The 25254-nt window shown below is 51.5% G+C and overlaps 1 pseudogene; it reads left to right on the top strand.

The window, feature by feature from the left end:
- Window positions 1-1371: 1371 nt before the first annotated feature.
- LOC120707020 lies at window positions 1372-20098 on the top strand (annotated as a pseudogene).
- The last annotated feature ends 5156 nt before the right edge of the window (window positions 20099-25254 follow it).

The following is a 25254-nucleotide window of genomic DNA, read 5'->3' as shown; positions in this document are numbered from 1 at the left end:
GAAACATTGAACAACACACATGCTGCACAAATCGAAGACAGCAGCGGATGCAGACATGATCAGTTGATCTCCTCGCGCACAAATCAAACATAACCCAAATCCATCACGGAAACTGAACGAAAGGATAACAAAACCATAGAAAAATCATATATGGTTAATCTACAGAGAGACCTAAACCTCTCAAAACAACGGGTAGCACAAGGGCAACGAAGAGGTCATCGATTTGCCGTGAGTGGTCGCTGATTCGACGACGGGATCCCCAAATCGTCAGAATTACCATTGCATTTTCAGTTCCTACCCCACGCTGGGCAATGAAAAGGAAGACGAAAGGGTTAAAATGGGGTGGCTTGAAAGAACCCAGTCGGACCCCTCGCTCACCGAGAACATCTCGCACACAGGCACAAGCGGGTTACCCATTTGCTCACAGAGTCTAGATCCGTTAACATGTATTTGGGCACAAAGCTCAGCAAAAGCGGACCCGAAAAAATGATTCACACAGGGGGCGATGTAACCCATCCGTCTTCGATCCAACACGTTTGGACCCTGACTGACGGAAAAGCAGAATATCAATCACTTGACAAGGAGCAAATCTCTATAAATAGACAATACACTCATTTTTACAACTTATATGTACTTTTTCTTATAAATTAAACTCGATGTTTCTGTTATACACATCGATTAAATCTCTTCTGCTTTGGTTAAGTTTCAAGAGTGATATCTATCACAATTGCCTAAAGAAAAAAAGAGTGATATCCATCACATCGATGAACAGTAAGAATTCATCCTATCTCCTTTTATCGGTCAACCTTATTATAAGACTCACAAAACTTTTAAATGACCTGTAGTATTTACTAAAGACTTTTAGCATTTTTAAAGACTTGTAGCATTTTTTAATTGGTAATTACCGGAAGAACTAAATAAAGCAAATATAGAATAGTATAAATCGAGACTGTTTGGCACGGCTTCACCTTCACTAGCGAAGCCAAAAAAACAAATTAGCTTATAATTTATCCTAATTTATTTTAGCACGACTATATAAAGTAGAAGGGTCTTTACCTACAAAATAACTTTATACAGCCCGTTCGGATGAGCTAATAAGCTCTGGCTGGGCTGGAAGCGCTGGTCCAGCCGGTCGGCAGCCGAACAGCTGAACGCGGCTGTCAGCTCTTCAGCCTAGCTTCCTTCCCGCATCACTGGATCATGCTGACACCAGCCAACCAGCGCCGTATCCAGATTGAATAGGGAATACCAGCCGATTCCAGCCCAGCCAGCCCTTTTCACGGCATCCGAACAGGGCCATATATTCCAGTATCTCGATTTTGCTTGAAAAAACTGAAACCAATATAAGCCACCACAAACAGAACCAATGAACCGCTCCTATTTGCTTTCCCCACTCCCCACCTCAGTCTGTACGGCACCCACCGTGCATCCACCGCCACCGCCCACCGGTCCTCACCACACTCTCCCCACCCGACAGCGCCGCCGCCGCATCAAGCCCTAGCACCAGGAATCCCACCCCAAGAATCGCAAGAACCCCGTCGAGTCGCTGCCGGCCGCCTCGATGGGGTGCGGGCAGTCCAAGATCGACCAGGAGGAGGCTGTGTGCCGGTGCCGGGACCGGAAGAGGCTGATGGCGGACGCCGTGGTAGCCCGGAACGCCTTCGCCGCCGCCCACACTGGTTACACCGTCCGCCTCAAGAGCACCGGCGGCGCGCTATCCGACTTCGCCCACGGCGAGGCGCCCGACCATAGCCTGGTAGCCTCCTATTCCCACCACCCCGCCGCCGCCGCCGCCGCGGCGGCATCCGTCTCCGCGCCGCCTGGCCCCTCCACCACATCCGTCATCACAGCGCCCTCCCCGCCACCGCCGCCATTTCCCGACTTCTCCCATTCCAGCCTCCAACGGTCCTCCTCCACCCCCAACATCCCTATGCCGGGACCAGAGGGCGGCCCCCAAGAACTGCCCTCCCGCTGATGCTCCTATCCGAGAGGAGGATGAGGATGAGCAGGATGATGATGGGCATATCAGGTCGGATAGTGACGATGATGAGGAAGATGACAGTGATGATGATGATGATGGCGACGACGATGAGGATGATCACCATGAGCATGACGATGTTAGCGTGGATGGTATGGTGCACGGACAGCCACTGAAGCGGATTGTAATGGATAGTGTGGGATCTTCTCCAGTGACACCGCCTCCACCACCACGGCTGAACCAAACCCCACCAACGCCTGCCACCACAACCCCACCGCCTCCAGTGCCGGAGTCACAAATGGCTACCTGGGATTACTTTTTTGGTCCAACTCCCACACCACCGCCCACCCTGGAGCATCCTGCAGCTGATACTTGGATGGAAAGGCGTGACAAGGAGCCAGTGGCTGAGGTGAAGCCGCCTGTGGCAAAACCAGCTGTTAGTGAGCCAGCTGCTGCCGAGGAAAGGCCACCACAGACAGCTGCAGAGAAGGAGAAAGCAATTGAGGAGATGGTGGCTAACCTACCTCCATCAAAACCTATTGTTAGGAAGCCACCCAAGGCACCTGGCCCACCGCCGACTGTACACTACCAGCATGCCTCGTCAATGGGTGCGGTTGAAACTCGGAAGGGAAAGATGATGGTTGCATCAGGATCTTCCAGCTTGCTACAGATTGTTTCTCAGCTTGATGATCAGTTCCTTAGAGCTTCAGAGAGTGCACATGATGTGTCAAAAAAGCTAGAGGCCACCAGAATGCATTACCATTCCAACCATGCTGACAGCCGAGGTAAGTTTTGCAGCTCAATTTGTTTCCTGTTCTTTGGTTATTTGATGCTTCACAGCCACTGGTTCAGGAAATATAGTGTGTTAATGTTTCCTTATATAGATTGATCATGTAATTTATGCCTGGGTGTCCACATCATTTTGTAATAGCAAACTGCGGAGACTAGAATTGTTCCCTTTAGCTTGTGTCACTATCATGGGCTATATCATATTTGACACTTTGATTGAATATTTATTCTTTTTCTATGTGAATTAGACATGACTAGGGCCCTTTTAATTTTTGGGTTAATTGGATATATGCGATTACAATTGTTACACTTTGGAGATACGCCCTTACTATTTGCAATATAGGAAACATACCACTACAAGTTCGTAGATGTTCAAGATATACCACTACACCCTTAGATACATTTATAAAAATTTCTTGACCAAATTATCCTTCTTCTTCCTCCCTTCTCTCTGTTGATTGCTTGGCCGCTGTGCCGCATGCTAGTTGATGTTCAACGCCTTAGCGGCCGCACACGCAAGCTTCACGGCGGATTCCAGGGACAAGGCTGGCACAGGCGAGCCCTCGTACCATCACCATGACGCCAGCAGGGATGTCTTGTTTTCCGCCGGCAGCGGCCGTTGCCTCTGCCTCCTTTGCATGGAGCTGCTCGTAGACTGACCCGTTCTCTGCGACAACCGTCCTTGGACTGGGCTCCCGCATGCAAGCGCCTCGCATGCCAATTTCTGTTCGATTGGAGTCTAGCGGTTCGTTTCTTCTTGCTGTCCAATTCTGCTGGGAGCCCTGTGATTGGTGCAACAATTTGGGAGCTTTGTGATGCAGCAGATCCAGCCGCCAGCAGGTTGTCGATACAGTCAGCCCGCGGCCCCACACACCAATATTATTGCTAGCCCGGAGCTCCAGCATGCTACACGCGCCCATTTTGCGGACTGCAGGGCGCTGGATCTTCCCTCCCCCTCCCCCGCCCCCGCCAAGGCAAAGGACCAGAGGATGGTGAGACATGGTGCAGACTCCCAACGGCCGCGGGTGACGGCAGCGCGAGGCAGCGCAGGTCGTCGACAGCGCAGAGGAAGCTGTCAGCCCTCGTCCTTGGCCTCGGTTGGGCAGCAGAAGCAGCCCTGCAGATGAATATGAGAGAGAATGAGGAAGTGGAGGAAGGAAGAAGACATGGTAATTTGGTCAATTTTTTTATAAATGTATTGAAGCGGTAAGTAATGGCATATCTCGAACATCTATGAAATTATATGGTATGCTTCCGATATCGCCAATAGTAATGGCGTATATCCAAAGCGCGACAATTGTAATGCCGTATATCCAATCAGCCCTTGATTTTTTTAGCTGCAGCACCTTGAAACTTTCATTGTATTTGGTCTTGTTTATATAAACCATAGAATACGTCATTTTAGTGCAAGTTCACCAATAATATCATCTACATCTTTTGTCCAAGCTGATTACTTTTACTTAAAGCTTTATTGCGTTTTATGAATACAAAATTTGTCTAAAGATTTTGTGATGTAATCCACTTGCTTGCATAGTGTGCAACACTGTATAAAATGTTTTTGAAGTCTAGTGGCTGTAAGGTGAAATAATTAGTGAACTAAAATTCTCTGTATCAGAGAGCTATGGTGGTACCAATTCAATTTGAATTAATGGTTTAAAATTGTTTAGACACATTTACTTATTTGAAGTGGCAACACTCTGTTTGAGCCTAATATTTTGCTCTTATACCATGTTTACATGTTGGGGCGATGTTCTCATGTTCCATTTATATTTGCTATATTTTGTTTTAAAGGTGTTTTTTATATCATACGGGTACTCTACCGCTAACTTTTGGTTTGGGTAAAAAGCCTTCGTTTGTTTTGTAGATGTGGAGAGAATAATTGTGTCTATTCCTCCAAACCCTAGAAGGGTGGGCAATATAGTAGCTATACATGGGCCTCTATACATGGGCTCACATATACACCAACACCCCCCCCCCGTAGTCTGAACTACCGGCACAGCGGTGTCCAAGACTGGACAACAAGAAAGCCAACACCCCCCCGCAGTCTGAACGACCAGCGCAGTGGTGTTCAAGACTGGACAACGAGAAAGTACACGCAGGGCAAATACCCCCCGCAGCCACAACTAGCCACCGGCTACGTTGAGGTTGGAGCGAAACTCCGAGAAGGTCGAGGAGGGTAGTCCCTTGGTGAAGATGTCGGCAAACTGGGAGGTGGTCGGGACATGGAGTACCCGAACATCGCCGATGGCGACCCTGTCGCGCACGAAGTGCAAGTCGATCTACACATGCTTCGTCCGCTGATGTTGAACGGGGTTGGTGGAGAGATACAAGTAGACGAGCGTGCTCTTGGCGAGCGAGCTGTGGAGCTCCGCCAAGAGCTGTCGTAGCCAGGACGCCTCTGCCACGCCGTTAGCGACAGCACGGTACTCCGCCTCGGCACTGGAGCGGGAGACAACCGGCTGCCGCTTAGACGACCAGGAGACCAGGTTGCCGCCCAGGAAGACGGCGTAGCCGGAAGTGGAGCAGCGAGTGTCCGGACAGCCAGCCCAGTCAGCGTCGGTGTAGACAACCAGCTCAGCAGAGGACGAGCGGTGAAGAACCAAGCCGGGGTCCACAGTGCCACGGACGTAGCGGAGGAGATGCTTCATGCATATGGAGACAGACCTGCTGAACAGCGTAGGTGAGGTCCGGCCTGGTGAAGGTGAGGTACTGCAAGGCACCGGCCAGACTCCGGTAGGCAGTAGGATCAGCCACAGGATCACCTAGATCAGTAGATAGTTTCGCCTGAGTGTCGACAGGAGTGGAGCAGGGCTTGCAATCGGTCATCCCAGCCCGCTCCAGAATATCGAGTGCGTACTGCCGCTGGTGAAGGAGAAGGCCAGACGGGCGAGGCTCAACAGTGACGCCCAAGAAGTGGTGGAGCTGACCAAGATCCTTCATAGCAAATTCCTGCTGCTGAGAGGAGATGACGCGCTGAAGCAACTGCTGACTGGAGGCTGTGAGCACAATGTCATCGACATAGAGCAGCAGATAGGCAGTCTCATCCCCACGGCGGTAGATGAGGAGAGACGTGTCAGACTTGGCCTCGGTGAACCCCAATGTCAGCAAGAACGTGGCGAACCGAGAATAACAAGCGCGAGGAGCCTGCTTCAGACTATAGAGGGACTTGTTGAGCCGGCAGACCATGTCCGGACGACTGGAGTCCACAAATCTCGCTGGCTGAGAGCAGTAGACTGTCTCTGACAGAGTATCATGAAGAAACACATTCTTCACATCCAGCTGGTGCACAGGCCAAGAGCGAGAGCGCAAACGAGAGGACCGTGCGCACAGTAGCAGGCTTCACCACTGGACTGAAGGTCTCATCATAGTCCACACCAGGTCGCTTGGTGAACCCCCGGAGAACCCAGCGAGCCTTGTAGTGCTCCAGTGTGCCATCAGCCCGACGCTTATGCGTCCAGATCCACTTGCCAGTGACCACACTGCAACCAGACGGACGCGGCTCGAGGTCCCACGTCTGGTTGGCAAGAAGAGCTGCGTACTCCTCTTCCATCGCGCGACGCCAGTGAGGATCCGCCAAGGCGTCGTGGACAGAGGAGGGTACCGGAGAGTCCCGCGGCTCTCCCTCGGTGGCGGAGAGAGTAGCGGCCTGAGACGCCATCCACCGAGTCATTATGGGATGGATGTGCCGAGGATCCCGATGGATGACTGGCGGGTGGTACACCGCCGGCTCGACTCGAGAGCGAGTCGGCAGTGGTGGCTACGGTGTAGATGGCGGCGGCGACGACTCTGGTGTGGGTGCCGCAGGAGCCTCCGGAGCTGGAGGCGGCGCCAGTGCCGAGCTGCCAGCGCCGAACGATGCCGGTACACCTGCACCGGCTGAGCGTACCGCGCAGGTGCAGGGGGAGGCACCGGGGCCACTTGTGGCGCAGCAGGGGACACCGGGTCCGCCCGCGGCACGACAGGAGGTCCGGGGGCCGCGCGTGGCGCGACCGCGGGCACCGGGGCCGCTCTCGGCGCAGCAGGGATCACCGGAAGCGGCGCCAGTGTACCGGAAAAATCTGCAGGGAAAGGAAAGATAGGTAAAGGTGGCTGAACCTCCGCGTCAGTCGAAAACAGGGACTCCAATTCGGGGTCAGGAGAAGGTGTGGAGGAGGTGGAGTAGGGGAAATCCGACTCGTCAAAGACGACGTGTCGGGAGATCAGGACGCAGCGAGAGGTGAGGTCAAAGCATCGGTACCCCTTGTGGTCAGGGGAGTAACCAAGGAACACACAACGAGTCGAGCGGGGCGCCAGCTTGTGAGAAGCGGTGGCGGAGATGTTAGGGTAACATGCACACCCGAAGACCCGAAGGTGATCGTAGCGAGGAGGGGTACCGAAAAGAGCGTGGTGTGGAGTGGGAGCATGAGAAGCAGTGGACAGAAGACGGTTAAGCAAGTAGGTGGCGGTGTGAAGGCTCTCAGCCCAGAAACTGGGAGGCAGAGAGGTCTGGATCAGAAGAGTGCGCATGACGTCGTTCGTCGTGCGAATCATCCGCTCAGCCTTGCCGTTCTGGGGAGAGGTATATGGACAAGACATACACAGCTGAACACCCCGAGAGAGGAAGAAGGAACGGGAGGTGGAGTTATCAAACTCACGCCCGTTGTCACATTGGACGGCCTTAATGGTGAGGCCGAACTGAGTGGACACCCAGACAAAGAAGTGGAGGAGGGTGGGGAAGGTCTCAGACTGCGCGCAAAGGAAAAGTCCAAGAGTAATGAGAGAAATCATTAACCACCACCAGATAGTATTTATAGCCAGACATGCTGAGTACAGGAGATGTCCACAGGTCACAGTGAACAAGATCAAATTCTTGCGCAGCATACGAAGAAGAAGAAAAAGAAAGTCTAACATGATGACCTAACTGGCACGCATGACAGAGGTGCTCAGCAGGAGCCCTAGTACATGGAACATAGGTACTACGACTAAGCTGAGCCAAAACGTCGTGGCCAGGGTGACCAAGCCGGCGGTGCCAGGTGGTGGAAGACGGCGTCACGGCAAAAGCAGCAGACGAAGAAGTCGAGGGCGGAGCAGCGAAAGCAGGAAGACGAAGGGTGTAAAGGGGCCCCGAGCTGTCACATTGGAGGAACGGACGCCGGGAAGCTGAATCCTTCACAGTAAGACCAGAAGAGTCAAATTCGATGGAACAGGAATTGTCGGCAGTAAACTGGCGAATGGAAAGAAGGTTGTGAACCATCTGAGGAGCAACAAGAATATTAGGAAGACGAAAAGAGCCAGGAGCAGAACCCACGGCGGTGACAGGCATGCAAGACCCATCGCCAACCATGATGGAAGAAGGACAAGAAAGGTGTGGGGGTCGGACAGAAGAGAGGATACCGGCATCTGGGGTGGTGTGGGGGTCGGACAGAAGAGAGGATACCGGCATCTGGGGTGGTGTGGAAGGAGGCACCCGAGTCGGCGATCCACTCGGTGCTGACCGGCGGCGTCAGCCCCATGGTGCTGAAGGACTGCGCCAGAGCGGCCTGGTCCCACCCCCTAGGCCAGGTCGGCTGCTGGCGGCGCAGAGCGGGCGGGGTCCAGGACGGCGCGAACAGGGGAGCAGCACCGGTGAACATGGCCGCCGGCTGGAGCTGAGGACGAGGCCCCCCTTCCGGACCCTGGAACGGCCACATTGAGATGCGCCCTGACCATGGGTTGCTGAAGGATGGCCGGGGCGTACCTCCAGGGGCAGGGGCAAGGGCGGGAGCCGGATCCGGTGCGCCCCGACGGCCCCCACCATCACCGCCACCGGCACTAGGACCCCCAGAAGCATGGCCAACAGTGCCACCACCACCCCGTCCCCCCCGCGGACGACGTCCACGGCCCCCACCTCCGATCTGCCTGGTGGGAGCAGCACCAAGGAGGGAGGTGGCAAGAGCGGCGGAGGAAGCCGGTGGAGCAGCAACGAGCGCGGTGGGGGTGGACGAGGACGAGGACGATCCGGGCGCGAGACCCCTTATGATCTCCTCGAGAACGAGGTCGTCCCAGACCTACAGGAAGGAGGGAAAGGGCCTCTGGCAGGTGATCCATGTCTTCAGGTGGTCATAGGTGCTACTCAGACCCCGCAGGACATTGAGCACCAAGACCCGATCGGACACCGGACACCCGAGGTCGTGAAGAGCATCGGCCATGCCCTTCATCCGCTGGCAGAACTCACCAACGGAGTGGTCCCCCTGCTCGAACGTGCGGAAGGTGGCGTCAAGCTGGAGAGCACGGAACTCGGCGTTGCCGAGGAACTGCCCCTCGAGCGCTAACCAGGCCTGTCGCGCGGTGCTTCCGCGAGTCCTGACGATGTCCTAAAGATCTAGGGAGATGGCCCCGAAGATCCAGGACATGGCGACATTGTCGAGGCGCAGCCACACCACGTCCCGCGCCTCGATCGGCGTGTTGAGGAGGACGTGGTCGTCGAGGGCGTAGAGGCGGAGGGCGAGCAGAACCTGGTCTCGCCAGCCTCCGTAGGAGGACGTGGGGTCGAGGAGGACGGTGACCAGGGCCCTGATGTTCTGAACGCCGGCGGCCTGCAGGTGGAGCTGGGCGACCATGGGGTCGATCGGATCGTGCTGAGGTCCAGATCCAGGGGGCGGGGCCTGATGGGAAGAGGAGGCGCCGTGCTCGGGGACGACGGGCAGCTGGCCGGAGGAGACACGGAAGTAGTGCTCCGCCTCGGGGACCCGGAGGGCGAGAGCATCGGCTGTGGCGCGCTCGCGCTCCCAAGCGAGGGCAGCCACGCGAACCCGCTCCTGGGCCGCCGAAGCCTCCGACTTGGCGGCGAGGAGGGCCATGGCGAGAGCGGCGGTGGCCTGCTGGCCACAGAGTGCGGCGGCGGCGAGCGGCGCATCCGCGGGGGGCATCCCGAGCCTGGGCCACGCGGGAGCTTCGGGAAGCGGAGCGTCGGAAAGCAGCTGCTTGCCCGCGGCGACGGCGGCGCAGTGGGCCGCAGCGGCGGCGGCGGGATCGGGCACTGGCGCCTGCAGCAGGGCCTGCTGGGTGGCGGGATCGGCTCCTGCGCCCGCTACAGCACCGGCGGCGGCAGCAGCCGGGTCGCGCTGCAGGGTGGCGGCGGCGGGCCCTGCCCGGGCGGCTGCAGCTGCGGGGCGTCCAGGACGAGTTGCAGCTGGGCGCCCGCGGCGGCCCCCGCGGCGGCAGCACCCGCAGCGGCCCTCGACGCCGGCTCAATGGCGACCAGCGCGGTGGCCGGGGCGCGCCAGGCCGCGGCGGCGCCAGCAGAGGACGCGGCGACCGGCCCGACGGGACCGGAAGCAAGCCACGCGCTCGGCGCAGGGGCGGCGGCTGCAGCAGAGGAGGAGGGAATGGGAGGGAAGGAGGAGAGGGGGGAGGCGCCGGCGGCTGGAGAGAGAAGAGAGTGAACCCTAGGCAAATGATACCATGTGGAGAGAATAATTGTGTCTATTCCTCCAAACCCTAGAAGGGTGGGTAATATAGTAGCTATACATGGGCCTCTAGATGAGCCTCTATATATGGGCTCACATATACACCAACAGTAGAGTGTATGCTGCAAGGTTCATAATTAGTTCATTGCACAACGTAATAAGGGAACTATAAGTAGAGGTTGGTTATTTTGCTTGTAACTTAGTCATTAGTACTGTTTGCCATGTTTTCAAATCGTCTAGTCGAACCTAGTCGCCATGGGACCGATCAGACGACTAGTCGCGATTAGTCGTCGATCAGGCCGATTAGTCGAGCTTAGTCGGTCCTAGTCGTCTGCCTAGTCATCCTATGTGTCCCAGGACCGATATGATATATGTACTACATATTACTTAATAAAAAGCAAGTATGAAGGCAACAATAATGGTCAATTTTTCACTTATTTGTGAGAGATGATTTGTGAACTGTCCAGAACTCTGTATTCCTGTCCCATAGTTCATATTCCTGACTCTCAGCCTCAGGCACCAAAAACCTAATGGGCCACCTTGCCAGCCCATCGCCGGCCGAGGCCCACAACTCAAACAGCCCACAAAACAATCTCAAGTCTGATCGTTTTCCAACCTGATCGTGTGACTAATCGCGACTAGTCGACGACTAGTTGGACGACTAGAAAACTAGTCGCCCAGACCTACTCGGTGTCCCTTATCGGGGTCACCGGACCGATAAGCCCGACTAATCGCGATTAGTCGGATGACTAGATAACATGGACTGTTTGATTACAATAATATCACTGAAGGCTTTTCCCTGGTTTTTTTTTTTGCTTTCAACATATATTCCCGTGACAATATATATGTTACTTTTCATTATGAACCAACAATATATATACCCACAATAACTGTGGTAAAATGTTAGAAAGCCCAGATCGGGTAGTGGATGGACTAGTGGTAGTCAACCCTTGGTCTTTTTGCCTAAGCATTGTGTCGAACCACATTATTAATGTTATAAAATGGCAAATGCTTCTTGCTGGTACAATGCCCCATTCCATCTCTGGCTGGTGCCATCGACACCTCTGATTAGAAATCGGTAAGTTTGTTAATTAGATGAGCAAATTATATGCATCTTCTTGCTAAGATGTCATTTATTTCTACAGAGATGTACTGTAAAAAAATGTAAACTACTCCCTCCGTCCCAAAAACAAGTCATCCTATCCTATTTAGAAAATGCATGTGCATGCAAGAATCAATTAGTGCCAAATATGTGTAATAAATAGGGGTAAACATGGTCATTTTACCTTCTTGTTAATTTGTCCTAAAATTTCTAGGATGATTTGTTTTTTGGGACGGAGGGAGTATATATTTGCATTTTCCGACTTTTACTTGCCTTTTGTGCTACCAAGTTAGATTTTAAATACTGCCACATCATACAGATTTTAGAAACCTTATGCGACAGCTGCCATTATCTGTACAATTAAGACTCAGCTGTCTGAAGCATACGAAGGGAACATGTTCAAGAACATAGTACATCATGTAAATTTGATCTCAATATGCACTTTAAAGATGTACATGTTGGTGTATATGTGAGCCCTTGTATAGAGGCCCATCTAGAGGCTTATGTATAGGAACTATATATCCCACCCTTTTAGGGTTTAGAGGAATACATCCATTATTCTCTCCTACATGATATCAGCTAGCTCTTCCTCTCTACTTCTCTTCCTCTAGCTGCCGCCGCCGCCGGCACCATGGCCGGCCGGTCGCCGGTGCTGCCCCTCTCCTCCCTCCCTTCCCTCTCCTTCTTCCCTCCCCCTTCCTTTGCTCTCGCCTGGAACCAGGGCGACACCTCCCTCTGTGCTGCCGACGCGGGCTCTGCGCGGCCGCCCTTCGCACTGGCCGCCGCCGCCGGCGCGGACCAGGCCGGCGCCGGCGCGGGATCCGCCCCCTAGGGCGCCGCTGCTGCCCCTGCCGCCCGCGCTGGTGCGGGCGCGGCTGGCCCCGCGACCCCCGCTGCCGTATCCGCCCCTGCATCCTCTGCTCCGTGCGCTGCTGATCCCGGCCCCTGCCTGGCCGCGCGCCGCCCCTGCCGCCCCCCTTGGTGCCGCCCCTGTGCCTTGCGCGGCCGGCGGCGCCTTGTTGCAGCCGGCATTGAGCGACGCCGCGACGGCTCTACCTGGCCGCGTGTGGCCGCCCCACGGCGCCACCGTCGCCCCTCCCGCTGCTCCCCTGCTCGCGATCGCCGCCGCGGGCGCCACTGGATCTGCTCCGGCCGCCGGCCCCTCCCGCTGCTCCCCTGCTCGCGATCGCCGCCGCGGGCGCCACTGGATCTGCTCCGGCCGCCGGCCCCTGGCGCGCCCCGCCCGCTGCCGACCCCTGGCGTGCCCTAGAGTCCGCGCTGGATGCCGGGGCCGCGCGCGCCGCCGGATCTGCTCCGGCTGCCGGCCCCAGGCGCGCCTCGGGTGTCGCCCCGCTCGCCGCCGGCCCCTGGCGCGCCCTGGAGCCCGCGCTGGATGCTGGGGCCACGAGCGCCGCCCCCTGCGCGCGCAACGCCCGCCCGCCAGCGGCCGGCGCGAGCCCTGCTGCTACTGCCAGTGCTGGCTAGGCGACCACTGCCGCCGCCGCCCGCCTCGCGGCCACCCTGGCCGCCGCCGCTGTCGCCCGCGGCGCTGCGGCCACCCCACCCATGGCCGCGCCCGCTGCGCCTCTTCCCGCGCCCATGGCTGCGCCCGCGGTGCCTCTGCCCGCGATGCCCGCGCCCGCGGCGCCCGTGCCTGCGTTCGGTATGCCCCCCGCGGACGCGTCGTTCGCCGCCGCCGCCTTCTGCGTGCAGCCGATCGCCGCCGGAGCTGCTACGGCCGACACGGCTCTTGCCGCGGCCCTCCTCGCCGCCAAGTCCGAGGCTGCGGCGGCTTAGGAGCGAGCCCGCGCGGCTGCCCTCGCTTGGGAATGCGAGCGCTCCGCGGCCGCCGCTCTCACTCGTCGGGTCGCCGCGGAGAAACCCTACTTCCTTGTCCCACCCGTCGTCCCATTCGCCGAGCACGGCGCTTCGTCCTCCCACTAGGCTCCGCCCTCTGGATCTGGACTCTGGATCGACCCGCCCGACCCCGTCCTTGGTGCTCTTCTCACCGGCCAGACCGGGGGTGGGTGAGGCCGAGGGCGTCGGCGGCGGAGGGGACGTGGTGGTGGTGCTCGGGGCACTCCGGACCCGACTCCGGCTCCTGGCCCTGGAGGTACGCCCTGGCCATCCTTCAGCGCCCCATGGCCAGGGGGGCCAGGGCGCATCCCGATGTGGTCGTTTCAGGGTCGGGGGCCTCGTCCTTAGCCCCGTCGAGGGCGTTTCAGTGCAGCCTCGTTTCAGGGTCGAGGGCGTCGCTCGCCGCTGCTGCTCCCCTGTTTGCGCCGTTCTGGACCCCGCCTGCTCCACCCAGCCAGCAGCCGACCTGGCCTGGGGGTGGGACCAGGCTGCACTGGCGCAGTTCTTCAGCGCCATGGGGCTGATGCCGTCGGTCAGCACCGAGTGGATCGCCGACTCGGGTGCCTCCATCCACACCACCCCACATGCCGGTATCCTCTCTTCTGTCCGACCCCCACACCCCTCTTGTCCTTCTTCCATCATGGTTGGTGACCGTCTTCCTGTCACCGTCGTGGGTTCTACTCCTGGTTTTTTTCGTCTTCCCAATGTTCTTGTTGCTTCTCAGATGGTTCATAACCTTCTTTCCATTCGTCAGTTTACAGCTGACAATTCTTGTTCCATCGAGTTTGATTCTTCTGGCATCACTGTAAAGGATTCGGCCTCCCGGCATCCGCTACTCCGGTGTGACAGCACGGGGCTCCTTTACACCCTTCGGCTTCCTTCTTCCGCTGCACCACTCTCACCTTCTTCTTCGCCCTGGCCGTCTTGGTCTGCCGTTTTTGCCGCGACGCCGTCTTCCACCACCTGGCATCGCCGTCTTGGTCGCCCTGGTCGCGACGTTCTGGCTCAACTCAGTCGTAGTACCGATGTTCCTGGTACTAGGCCTCCTGCTGAGCCCCTCTGCCATGCGTGCTAGCTCGGTCGTCATGTTCGGTTCTTTTTTTCTTCTTCGCATGCTGCACATGCCTTTGATCTTGTTCCCTGTGACCTGTGGACCTCTCCTGTTCTCAGCCTTTCTGGCTATAAGTACTATCTGGTGGTGGTCGATGATTTCTCGCACTACTCTTGGACTTTTTCTTTGCGCGCCAAGTCTGAGACCTTTCCCACCCTCCTCCACTTCTTCGCCTGGGTGTCCACTCAGTTCGTCCTCACCATTAAGGCCGTCCAGTGTGACAACGGGCGTAAGTTCGACAACTCCACCTCCCGTTCTTTCTTCCTCTCGGGGTGTTCAGCTGCGTATGTCTTGTCCGTATACCTCTCCCCAGAACGGCAAGGCTGAGCGGATGATTCGCACGACGAACGACGTCGTGCGCACCCTTCTGATTCAGGCCTCTCTGCCCCCGCGCTTCTGGGCTGAGAGCCTCCACACTGCCACCTACTTACTTAACCGCCTTCCGTCCACTGCTTCTCCTGCTCCCACTCCACACCACGCTCTCTTCGGTACCCCTCCTCGCTACGACCACCTTCGGGTCTTCGGGTGTGCGTGTTATCCTAACAGCTCCGCCACTGCTCCTCACAAGCTGGCGCCCCGCTCGACTCGGTGTGTGCTCCTTGGTTACTCCCCTGACCATAAGGGGTACCGATGCTTTGACCTCACCTCTCGCCGCGTCCTGATCTCCCGACACGTTGTGTTTAACGAGTCGGATTTCCCCTACTCCACCTCCACACCTTCTCCTAACCCCGAGCTAGAGTCTCTGTTTTCGATTGACCCGGTGATTCAGCCACCTTTTCCTATCTGTCCTTTCCCTGCAGGTTTTCCCGGCACACCGGCGCCGCTTCCGGTGAGCCCTGCTGTGCCACGCGTGGCCCCGGTGCCCGCGGTCGCACCACGCGCGGTCCCCGGACCTCCGGTCATGTCGCGCGCGGACCCGGTGTCTCCTGCTGCGCCACATGCGTCCCCGATGCCTTCCCCTGCACCTGCGCGGTACGCTTAGCCGGTGCAGGTGTACCGGCGTCATTCGGCTCCGACTCCGGCACCGCCGCGGTACGCTCAGTCGGTGCAGGTGTACCGGCGTCGTTCGGCGCCGACACCGGCGCCGCCTCCGGCTCCAGAGGCTCCTGCGGCGCCTACACCGGAGCCGTCGCTGCCGCCTTCTACACCGGAGCCGTCGCCGCCGCCGCCTCTGCCGACTCGCTCTCGAGTCGAGCCGGCGGTGTACCACCCATCAGTCATCCATCGGGATCCTCGGCATATCCATCTCATGGTGACTCAGCGGATGGCGTCTCAGGCCGCGACTCTCTCCGCCACAGAGGGCGAGCCGCGGGTCTCTCCGGTACCCTCCTCTGTCCGCGACGCCCTGGCGGATCCTCACTGGCGTCGCGCAATGGAAGAGGAGTACGCGGCTCTCCTTGCCAACCAGACGTGGGACCTCGTGCCGCGTCTGTCTGGTTGCAATGTGGTTACCGGCAAGTGGATCTGGACGCACAAGCGTCAGGCTGATGGCACATTGGAGCGCTACAAGGCTCGTTGGATTCTCCGGGGTTTCACCCAGCGGCCTGGTGTGGACTACGATGAGACCTTCAGTCCAGTGGTGAAGCCCGCTGCGGTGCGCACAGTCCTCTCGCTCGCACTCTCTCGCTCCTGGCCTATGCACCAACTGGATGTGAAGAATGCCTTTATTCACGGCACTCTGTCAGAGACAGTGTACTGCTCTCAGCCAGCGGGATTTGTGGACTCGAGTCGTCTTGATATGGTCTGCCGGCTCAACAAGTTCCTCTATGGTCTAAAGCAGGCTCCTCGGGCTTGGTATTCTCGGTTCGCCACGTTCTTGCTTACTTTGGGATTCACCGAGGCCAAGGCTGACACTTCTCTGTTCATCTACCGCCGTGGGGATGAGACTGCCTACCTACTGCTCTATGTTGATGATATTGTGCTCACTGCCTCCAGTCAACAGTTACTTGAGCGCGTCATCTCCTCTCTGCAGCAGGAGTTTGCTATGAAGGATCTTTGTCAGCTCCACCACTTCTTGGTCGTTACTATTGAGACTCGCCAGTCTGGCCTGTTCTTTCACCAGCGGCAGTATGCACTTGACACTCTTGAGCGGGCTGGGATGACTGATTACAAGCCATGCTCCACTCCTGCCGATACTCAGGCGAAGCTGTCTGCTGATCTGGGTGATCTCGTGGCTGATCCTATTGCCTACCGGAGTCTTGCCGGTGCCTTGCAGTACCTGACCTTCACCCGGCCGGATCTCACCTATGCCGTTCAGCAGGTATGTCTTCACATGCATGATCCCCGGGAGTCTCACCTTGCTGCACTGAAGCGTCTCCTCCGCTATGTCCATGGCACCATTGGCTTCGGCTTGGTTCTTCACTGCTCTCCCACCTCTGAGCTGGTGGTCTACACCGACACTGATTGGGCTGGCTGCCCGGACACTCGTTGCTCTACTTCCGGCTACGCCGTCTTCCTGGGCGGCAACCTGGCCTCCTGGTCGTCCAAGCGGCAGCCGGTTCTCCCGCTCCAGTGCTGAGGCGGAGTACCGGGCTGTCGCTAACGGCGTGGCGGAGGCGTCCTGGCTCCGACAGCTCTTGGCGGAGCTCCACAGCCCGCTCGCCAAGAGCCCGCTCGTCTACTGCGACAACGTCAGCGCCGTGTACCTCTATGAACCCCGTTCAGCATCAGCGGACGAAGCACGTGGAGATCGACTTGCACTTCGTGCGCGACAGAGTCGCCGTCGGCGATGTTCGGGTACTCCATGTCCCGACTACCTCACAGTTTGCCGATATCTTCACCAAGGGACTACCTTCCTCGACCTTCTCGGGGTTTCGCTACAGCCTCAACGTAGCAGGTAGCTAGTTGTGGCTGTGGGGGGGGGGTGTATTTGCCCTTTGTATTTTCTTCTTGTCCAATCTTGAACACCGCTGCGACGGTAGTTCAGACTACGAGGGGGTGTTGGCTTTCTTGTTGTCCAGTCTTGAAAACCGCTGTGCCGATAGTTCAGACTGCGGGAGGGTGTTGGTGTATATGTGAGCCCATTGTATAGAGGCCCATGTATAGGAACTATATATCCCACCTTTCTAGGGTTTGGAGGAATACATTCATTATTCTCTCCTACAGTACATGTAGCTTCCTTTCCCCCCTTTGTTGCCCTCCATTTTTAACTGAGCTTTAGTTTTCTTGTTATGAATTGCCATTTAACTTTCTTTCTAATGCATGTACAATGTCATGTTGATTTTGCGCTGTCCTAAAATTTTTTTCTTGATGTTTTCAGGTCATATTGACCACTCTACAAAAATTATGCATGTTATCACATGGAACCGCTCCTTCAAGAATTTACCCGACCATGATGACCTGAATGATAATTTCGAGATCGATGATAGATTTGATACTCATGCTGCGGTTCTAGATAGAATGCTTGCTTGGGAGAAAAAACTGTATGATGAAGTGAAGGTAATATATGTGCAAATAATTTGTGAAGATGAGTTCTGGTGCTATTGCTTTCGGAATTGTATGTGTCTGGCCTCTTTTGTTTTACATGTAAATACAGTACGTTGGAGCACTTTTATTTGTTTTGGATTTATTCATTTCACTCTCATAATTTAAAATATTTATCTAGTCAATGGTCGCCAATAATGAAAACACCTGTGCAGTTACATCCCTACTATTAGCCAAACCTTGAACTTCTGTAACATAAACTAGCTGTTACTGTAATATACTTGTTGCAACTCATATTTTGAATTATTCAAGTATTGCTAACAAGGCATCACAGTCTGTGATTTCCCAAGAAAATGAGCTAGTGATTGCTGGGTTGCTGGCAATTATTATTTAAATTGCAATTACTTGAAATCCTATTGCTAAAAGGGTACATACCAAGTGAGAAGTCATCTGGCAAGTTAAGCAGAGTGTAAATCAAACTAGCTAATACAAAGTTTAGGCTTTTTGTTTAGCTATGGCTCATTTTCAATGCTTATTAGTATTATTGTTTCTTCAATTAATAACGACCCTGTGTTTTCTGCTTTGCCATTTCTGGATATGTCAAATTAGGCTGGGGAACTTATGAAAATCAATTATCAGAAGGTGACTATTGCAGAAGCAAAAGAAACGGGGTGTTAAACTTGAAACCCTGGAGAAGACAAAAGCTGCTGTTAGCCACTTACACACAAGGTACATCGTAGATATGCAGTCCATGGATTCAACGGTTTCAGAAATAAATCGGCTTCGGGATAGACAGCTATTCCCAAAGTTAGTGGAGCTTGTTGATGGGTGAGTATTCTTTTGCAGCAAGTGGTGGGATAGATAGCCAGTCATATTTTGAACTCTGACTGTTTTTATGTTTGTCATGTGCAAATTGGTCACTACTCAACAGGGTTTTCTTTCTATTAAGTGTTTGAATATTTCAAGCATACTAGTCATCCATTTGATTTCTTTGGTTTGTATGGTATGATAAAAATTTCTGCTTACCCAGAAAGTTTGTATTCCATATTTATGTGTATTATTGGTGTCTGCGGATAGAAAATTTGTAATCCTATAAAAAAGCAGATGCTTCTCTTTAGACTTTAGTATTATGCTTTTAACCAGCAGATGATCACAAACTAGTAAATTTATGATCCTTGTTATGGCCACAGTAAACAATAAAATGGCTCTGCATCTTTTGTAAAGATTAATCTTATTGAGACAAAGTGTGCTCTATAATTGGTTGCTGTTCTAGACTACTTGCAACGTTTGGAACTTTTTTCTTACCATTTCCCCATATTTACCTATTGCAGAATGGCCAAAATGTGGAGTGCTATGCACCGTCATCACAGAAATCAGTTCATGATCATTTCAGGTATCAGAGGTTTCGAGATTCCTCCTGTTCCAAGAGAGAGAACTGACTTGCATTACAACCAGACTTGCGAGCTACGGGACATTGTTAAGGAGTGGCACATGCAGTTTGAGAAATTGATGGACAATCAGAAAGCGTACATCAGAGCACTCAATGCATGGCTGAAGCTTAATCTCATCCCTATCGAGAGCAACATAAAGGAGAAGGTCTCATCCCCTCCAAGGCTGGTAGATCCACCTATCAAGAACCTGCTGCATGCCTGGCATGATGAACTCGAAAGGCTTCCAATTGAGCTTGCAAAAACTGCCATCAAAACCTTTGCTGAAGTCATAAGCAACATCGTGCACCTTCAGGAGGAGGAAGTAAACCTAAGGAGGAGATGTGATGAAACTCGCAGGGATCTGAGCCGAAAGAGGGCACAGTTTGAGGACTGGCATCAAAAGTACATGGAAAGACGGGCAGCCTTAGGTGAGGATGTGAACCCTGAAGCAGCTGAAGTTCAAAACGTAGATCCTGTTGAGGACAGGAAACGTGCCATCGAGTAATTAGAGATTAGGCTGAGTGAGGAGGAAGGACACCACCTTAGGCACGCCAGGCAGGTGAGAGAGAAATCACTTGCAAACCTCCGGACACACCTGCCAGAGCTCTTCAGGAACACGGCTGATTTTTCTTACTTTTGCCTTGACATGTACAACAATCTGAGAAAACCAGCTGCCCAGCCCAAAGATGAAGTCCATGGCTGATGTCGTATGTTTGCAACTGTACTCAACCAGCGGTACGAAAAAAAAAACTTTGGCTGTAGGTGCTTGCTAGTACATTGGAATCCTGATGTCCAGAATTTGTTGGAATGGGTTGTGGTCTTGTAGAGCTACTTGGCATTAATGTTTGTAAATTGGATTGGTTATTCCTGAGTCCCCATTGTTTATTGCCATCCTCTGTTCTGTGTTGATGTATTATTTCAAAATTGAGGACCTAAATGAGCCCCGAAAATAATAAATCACGTTGAAGGGACTTCATTCTACTCCCTCAGTCCCAAGTTATTAGTTGTTTTGCATTTTTATCTGCATAGTTTTTGCTAAATATTTAGATATATGTTATGTCCAGATGCATAACAAAATCTATATATCTAGAAGAAAACAACTAATAATTTTGGATGGAGGGAGTGCATTTGTAGTAAAAATTCATGCTTATAACTCCTTGATAAGAAAACCCAAGTGTTTGGCTAAGTTTGATCAAAATGGTCTCTGATGGTGGCTAATGAGAATGAATGCATAACTTCAGATTTGAGATGTTGGTTAGAATGTGGCTAAAAGTCCGTTAGTTAATTTCTTTATCCTTTACCCAAAAAAAACTTACTGTGACCCTATTAAATTAATAAATGAAATAGTATAAATAGTCAAACATTATTGAAAAATAAAAACAGATCAGGAAAGAAGGTATAGATACTATGCATTAGATTAAACCATTTTATATGTATTTGACTTTATACATAGTATCATGTGTTTGTCATCTAAGCATTCATAACATAATTGCAACTAAGTTTAATTACAGTCGTGAGCACTGCACTGAAACATATGCATATTTACAAGACATAAGGTTCCATCGGTAGGCTGGTTGGCACACTTCGCTGCTGGCTTTAGTGCGAACAAAGAGAACTGAAGTTAAGCTAATTCTGTGCCTGAATTGTCTCCAGCATCTCCCATTATCAATCTGAAAACTCGTGATCTTTAGCATGACTCCCCGCCATTTTGTCCTGTTTAAGAATTAAGATGATCACTATTGTTCCAGTTCTCCAATGGCAGGTGCCCATCGGGTAAAGCAGTCTTGCAGTCAGGCAGGCACTAGGGATTAGGGAAGAAGTAACTGAGCTAGTGGAGACCAGGGCTGGTTGAAGCCTGCTCTTCTGGGTCCTCTCTTTCAGTGCAATAACTTTTTCATGGATGCTCGATATTTCTCCTCTGCAAGAGCAAAACTAAAGAATCGAGTGTTTCAAACTTGTACCAGTTATATATGGATGGAAAAAAATGAGGAGGTATAAACAAGTTGTTTAAGTAGGAGAGACTGGATAAAATGCTTGTAATCAAATATATCATATTGAATTAGTTGATCTAGACTAATAAACAGAATTGTTACTTTTGCAGAAGCTGTGGGGCTTGCCTTCTTGGGCATTGCTAGCCTTGGGATCTTCTGAACTTTGGTTCGGGTCTTGGATCAGTTCAAGAGAGTTCACTTGCGCACTGGCAGTGTCGTCCTCGTGCGTTGGCACCAATTCGTACGTTCCGTCAATAAAATTGACAGTTTCTATATGAATGCAAAGATGAATTTTATTACAACATGATACATTATATTTCTTTCCTTCACTATAAAGTTGTAGTCCAACACTCATACCTTTTTGTTGATAAACTTCTTCAACTTAATTTACTGGGCAATCGTTTATAGAGTAGTTTATAACGTTACTTTATTTTATAAAATAAAATGGGTGGCAGTTTTTATTTTAAGTTAATATACATGAGGTTATTTGACTATTTAAATTCATAATCTAGGAACAGTTTATGAAGCTACAAAATTTACACAGGGTAGTAAATCTGATCATGATAATGTAATAAAAATTTCAGACAAAAACAGTAAGGCATGTGGACATAAAAAATACTTAAAACAGAGCATGCTAAAAATAAGATGAATTTACACAGAACAAACTACAGTATTTCTGAAGCTCAAAATTTTACAGATCAGTCTCCACATGATTCCCAACATACTATAAATTTATCAGGATTTTTCTAAGCATGAAACAGGATCAATAAATTCAACAAACTTAACTCACATATAACAAGACTAAAATGTGCAGAGAGTTATAACATGTTTCTGGCTCTCGAATTTTTATCAGAGACAACTCTAAGTATGAGCATGAGACAGTAACAATATTAGCATTTAAATACATCTATAACTTCAGTATAGAATTTACTCATTTAAATACATGTATAAATATTCTAGCTAGAATATGTTAAGTAATCATGCTCAAACATTTTGTACAGAATTCATATACATCCAGTATGATTGTGAGTAGGTTTCGGAGATAAAAACACACTATAGCTACCAGGAGAAAATACACAAACAAAACAAGGTGATAGCAAGAGTAAATAATATCTAAAGTTTTACTTAGTATTTGATCCTCAAGCTTTGCATGCAGGGTTATTTACTCAAGCACAAGTATTGGCGTAAGTTTCAGATTTTTCCTGCTACTACAACTAATTATCACAATATAGTACCTTTTCTAAGGATTAAATTATAAATCTAGCTACAAAGATCTAAAAATGATCAAACTTGGACAGTAGTGTTCATCTAGTATTCTAAGAACATGGAAAAAGTTTCATCCACAGATCTATAACAGAACATCCAGAATAAAAATACCAAGCTCTACCCTATATCTAGCAAGAGCTAGGTTTTCATCTGGTTGTACATCTCTTCAGGGGCTCGAACTTTTACAAAAAGCTAAGCATGGTATGAAGTAGCCACCAGCCAAAAATAACCCATATTTACTGAGTAGAACTCCTAGAACAATTTCAACATATTTATTCTAATCTTTATCCTAGATTAAATGTAGCTAGAATCTCAGTATGTGCATGCAACGAAACTTGTATAGTTTGTTCCAAGGATTCCAAAACAGCTGGATATGCATTTTTCTGTTTTTTCTACAAATTTGTATGAATTTTCAAAGTTTACTATTTTAAGTTCTAGCACTGTTGACACCGTTTTTTGACACGTGTCAAAGAAGGTGATTTTAATGAAGGGAAGGTGGCCGATTTGGAAGAAACCAAAAGATGCCCAGGGTTGGAATCGGCCGATGGAGTCCGTCCGATGGGCCAGAGGAATATGCCGAGAAGATGCTGATCCGCTAGCTCTGGTGCTCAGCCGATGGAGAGTTGCCGATGAAGTCAATAAAGGAGGAGAGGATCCGGACTCTACGAGAATCTTGATGATTCGGTTGTAATATTTTAAGTAGTTTATCTTTTAGAAAGTCTTTTTTTAATCAAGTAATGTTTGCCGTAATCGGCTAGGACTTGATAGTGCTAGGCTATAAATATCAGTTGTAAGGGACCGAAAAAACTTGATACACATCCAATACAACAAAACTTTACAATTTCTTTGCACTTTTTCGGCGACTTTGCCTTTTCTTTTCTTTTTTGATGAGTTCTTTCAAGTTGATCAAGGACATCTCACATTCGAGCGACTTAATTTACTGGTGAGTTTTCGTTTTACCAAGTATATTTGAGCTTTAGCTACCAGGCGCATCGCTGTGGCTTCGTTCAAATATATTCAAAAGTTATCGAGTTCATCTAGGCTTTGACTTCCGGGTGCCTCACTGTCGTCTCATCTAGATTTATTCACCAATTATCGATATCGGCTAGATTTGTAGGTTTTTCTATGCTTTTTGGCCATTATCACATCTAAAAACATATTAGATCGGCTTTAGGTTTTGCAGTAACACTTTTGTTATCTCAAGAGCTGGTTTAGATCTGTTTTTAGTTTACATCATCTGAGTTACACATTCGTAGCTTAGATCTTGTTATACACGTATAATCGGCTACTCAAAGACGGTTTTGTCATCTAGTGCATCGGCTGATCCTGCAGACGCGCTCGTTTATTACACGCTTGTATTTAATACTCTTTTGTTGTGTATTGTATCGGCAAAGCTTACCGATACATTTGTCTAAGAGATATTTAGAATTCCAGCCGATACGCTCTCGAATTTGACTTTGTTTTCTCCCTTGTCAATTTCATATCAAATTGACTGGCACGCTTGGTTGACTTTCTGTGACTTGGCGAACACTTGCCCTCGGATTCCAGTGTGTTGATTTTTGCGTCAACACATCTTTTGCCACGCCTGGTGGGACACGAAAGTTTCAACATGGTGGACATCACAGACAGATCTGCATTCAACGAAGAAAACTAGATTCTTGTTCCTGAAGACAAGCTCAAAGAAGAATAAAAGAAGGAATATGAAGAGCTGGTGGAGAAGTTCAAGCGTGAATGCCTCAAGTCGTACAACGTCACCAGATCTGGCGAGGTGATCAAGAAGTTTGATCTTCCATCTTTCCAGCCATTGACAGAGGCGCAACATGAGAACAAGATGATGGACGCAGTTGGCCAAGCTGTAGCACAGGCTTTCATCAAGAGTTCAACAGTTATGGGCAACACGGTACACAACGCAGTGGTCAAGACTTTTGCTGAAGGCACGTTTCCAGGTTGCATGGGTCCTTGCTATATACAGCTAGATTAGATACAGTATGTTTCCTGGAAGTGTCTATGGCAGCAGCTCTGTCGGCTCAAAATAGCCAGGCAGGAACAAGCAACAGTCAGGTGCCGCCACAAATTACTACTGCAGCATCTGCGGCTACGACGGCTCCTGTCTACACGACCACTTCGCCTATCCCTACAGCCATGCAGGGTAGATCTGCATCGGGATTCCCCAAAGGATGGGATCCGATGACTGGGTATGGTATGCATCTAGATTTCTTTACCACGCCAGTCAAGGGACAGTTTAGTGCATCGGCTTCTCAGCCGATAACGTCTCAGCCTGATCCATCGGCTACCCAGCCGATGGGTGTACAGTAAGATGCATCGGCAACACAGCTGAATGCGCAAGGTACATGGAGTCCACAATAGGCTGCACAAGCTAATGCATCGGTGCCACTACCGATGATGCCACAACAGCGTCTTGCTATCCTGCTTCAGCCCCAGTCTCCTTCAGAAGTGTTGACTTTGCAATCTCATCAAAAAGGGGTTAACTGGGTTTTTCACAATCAGGCAACCGGGCAGATACAGTGTGTCAGCATACCATACATGGAATCTACTGATCAATAGTCGGCTAGCCCATCAGTTCCACAGCCGATGGCGAATCAGCAGACACCCAATCGGGTGTTCCAACAAGCGCAACAGATACAATTGGCCGGGTCGCCGATGGTGCACACGCCACAACAGCTTGCAATGATGACCAATACGGCAAACATGGTTTCTTCTCAGCAGATGCCAATAGTTGAACCGCAAGTTGATTGGGGCACAAAGATAGCTGAAGTGATGAGGGAGCAGTTTGGTTTGAGGACAAAGCAACAATCTGTTATGTACAAGACTCCCTATCCTTCGGCTTACAATCAGATTCCTCTCCCACACAAGTACAAG

The sequence above is a fragment of the Panicum virgatum genome, chromosome 5K (assembly GCF_016808335.1).
Source record: "Panicum virgatum strain AP13 chromosome 5K, P.virgatum_v5, whole genome shotgun sequence".
Classification (NCBI taxonomy): Eukaryota; Viridiplantae; Streptophyta; class Magnoliopsida; order Poales; family Poaceae; genus Panicum; species Panicum virgatum.
Note: the sequence above shows the minus strand (reverse complement) of the source record. Positions and strands in the feature narration are given on the sequence as shown.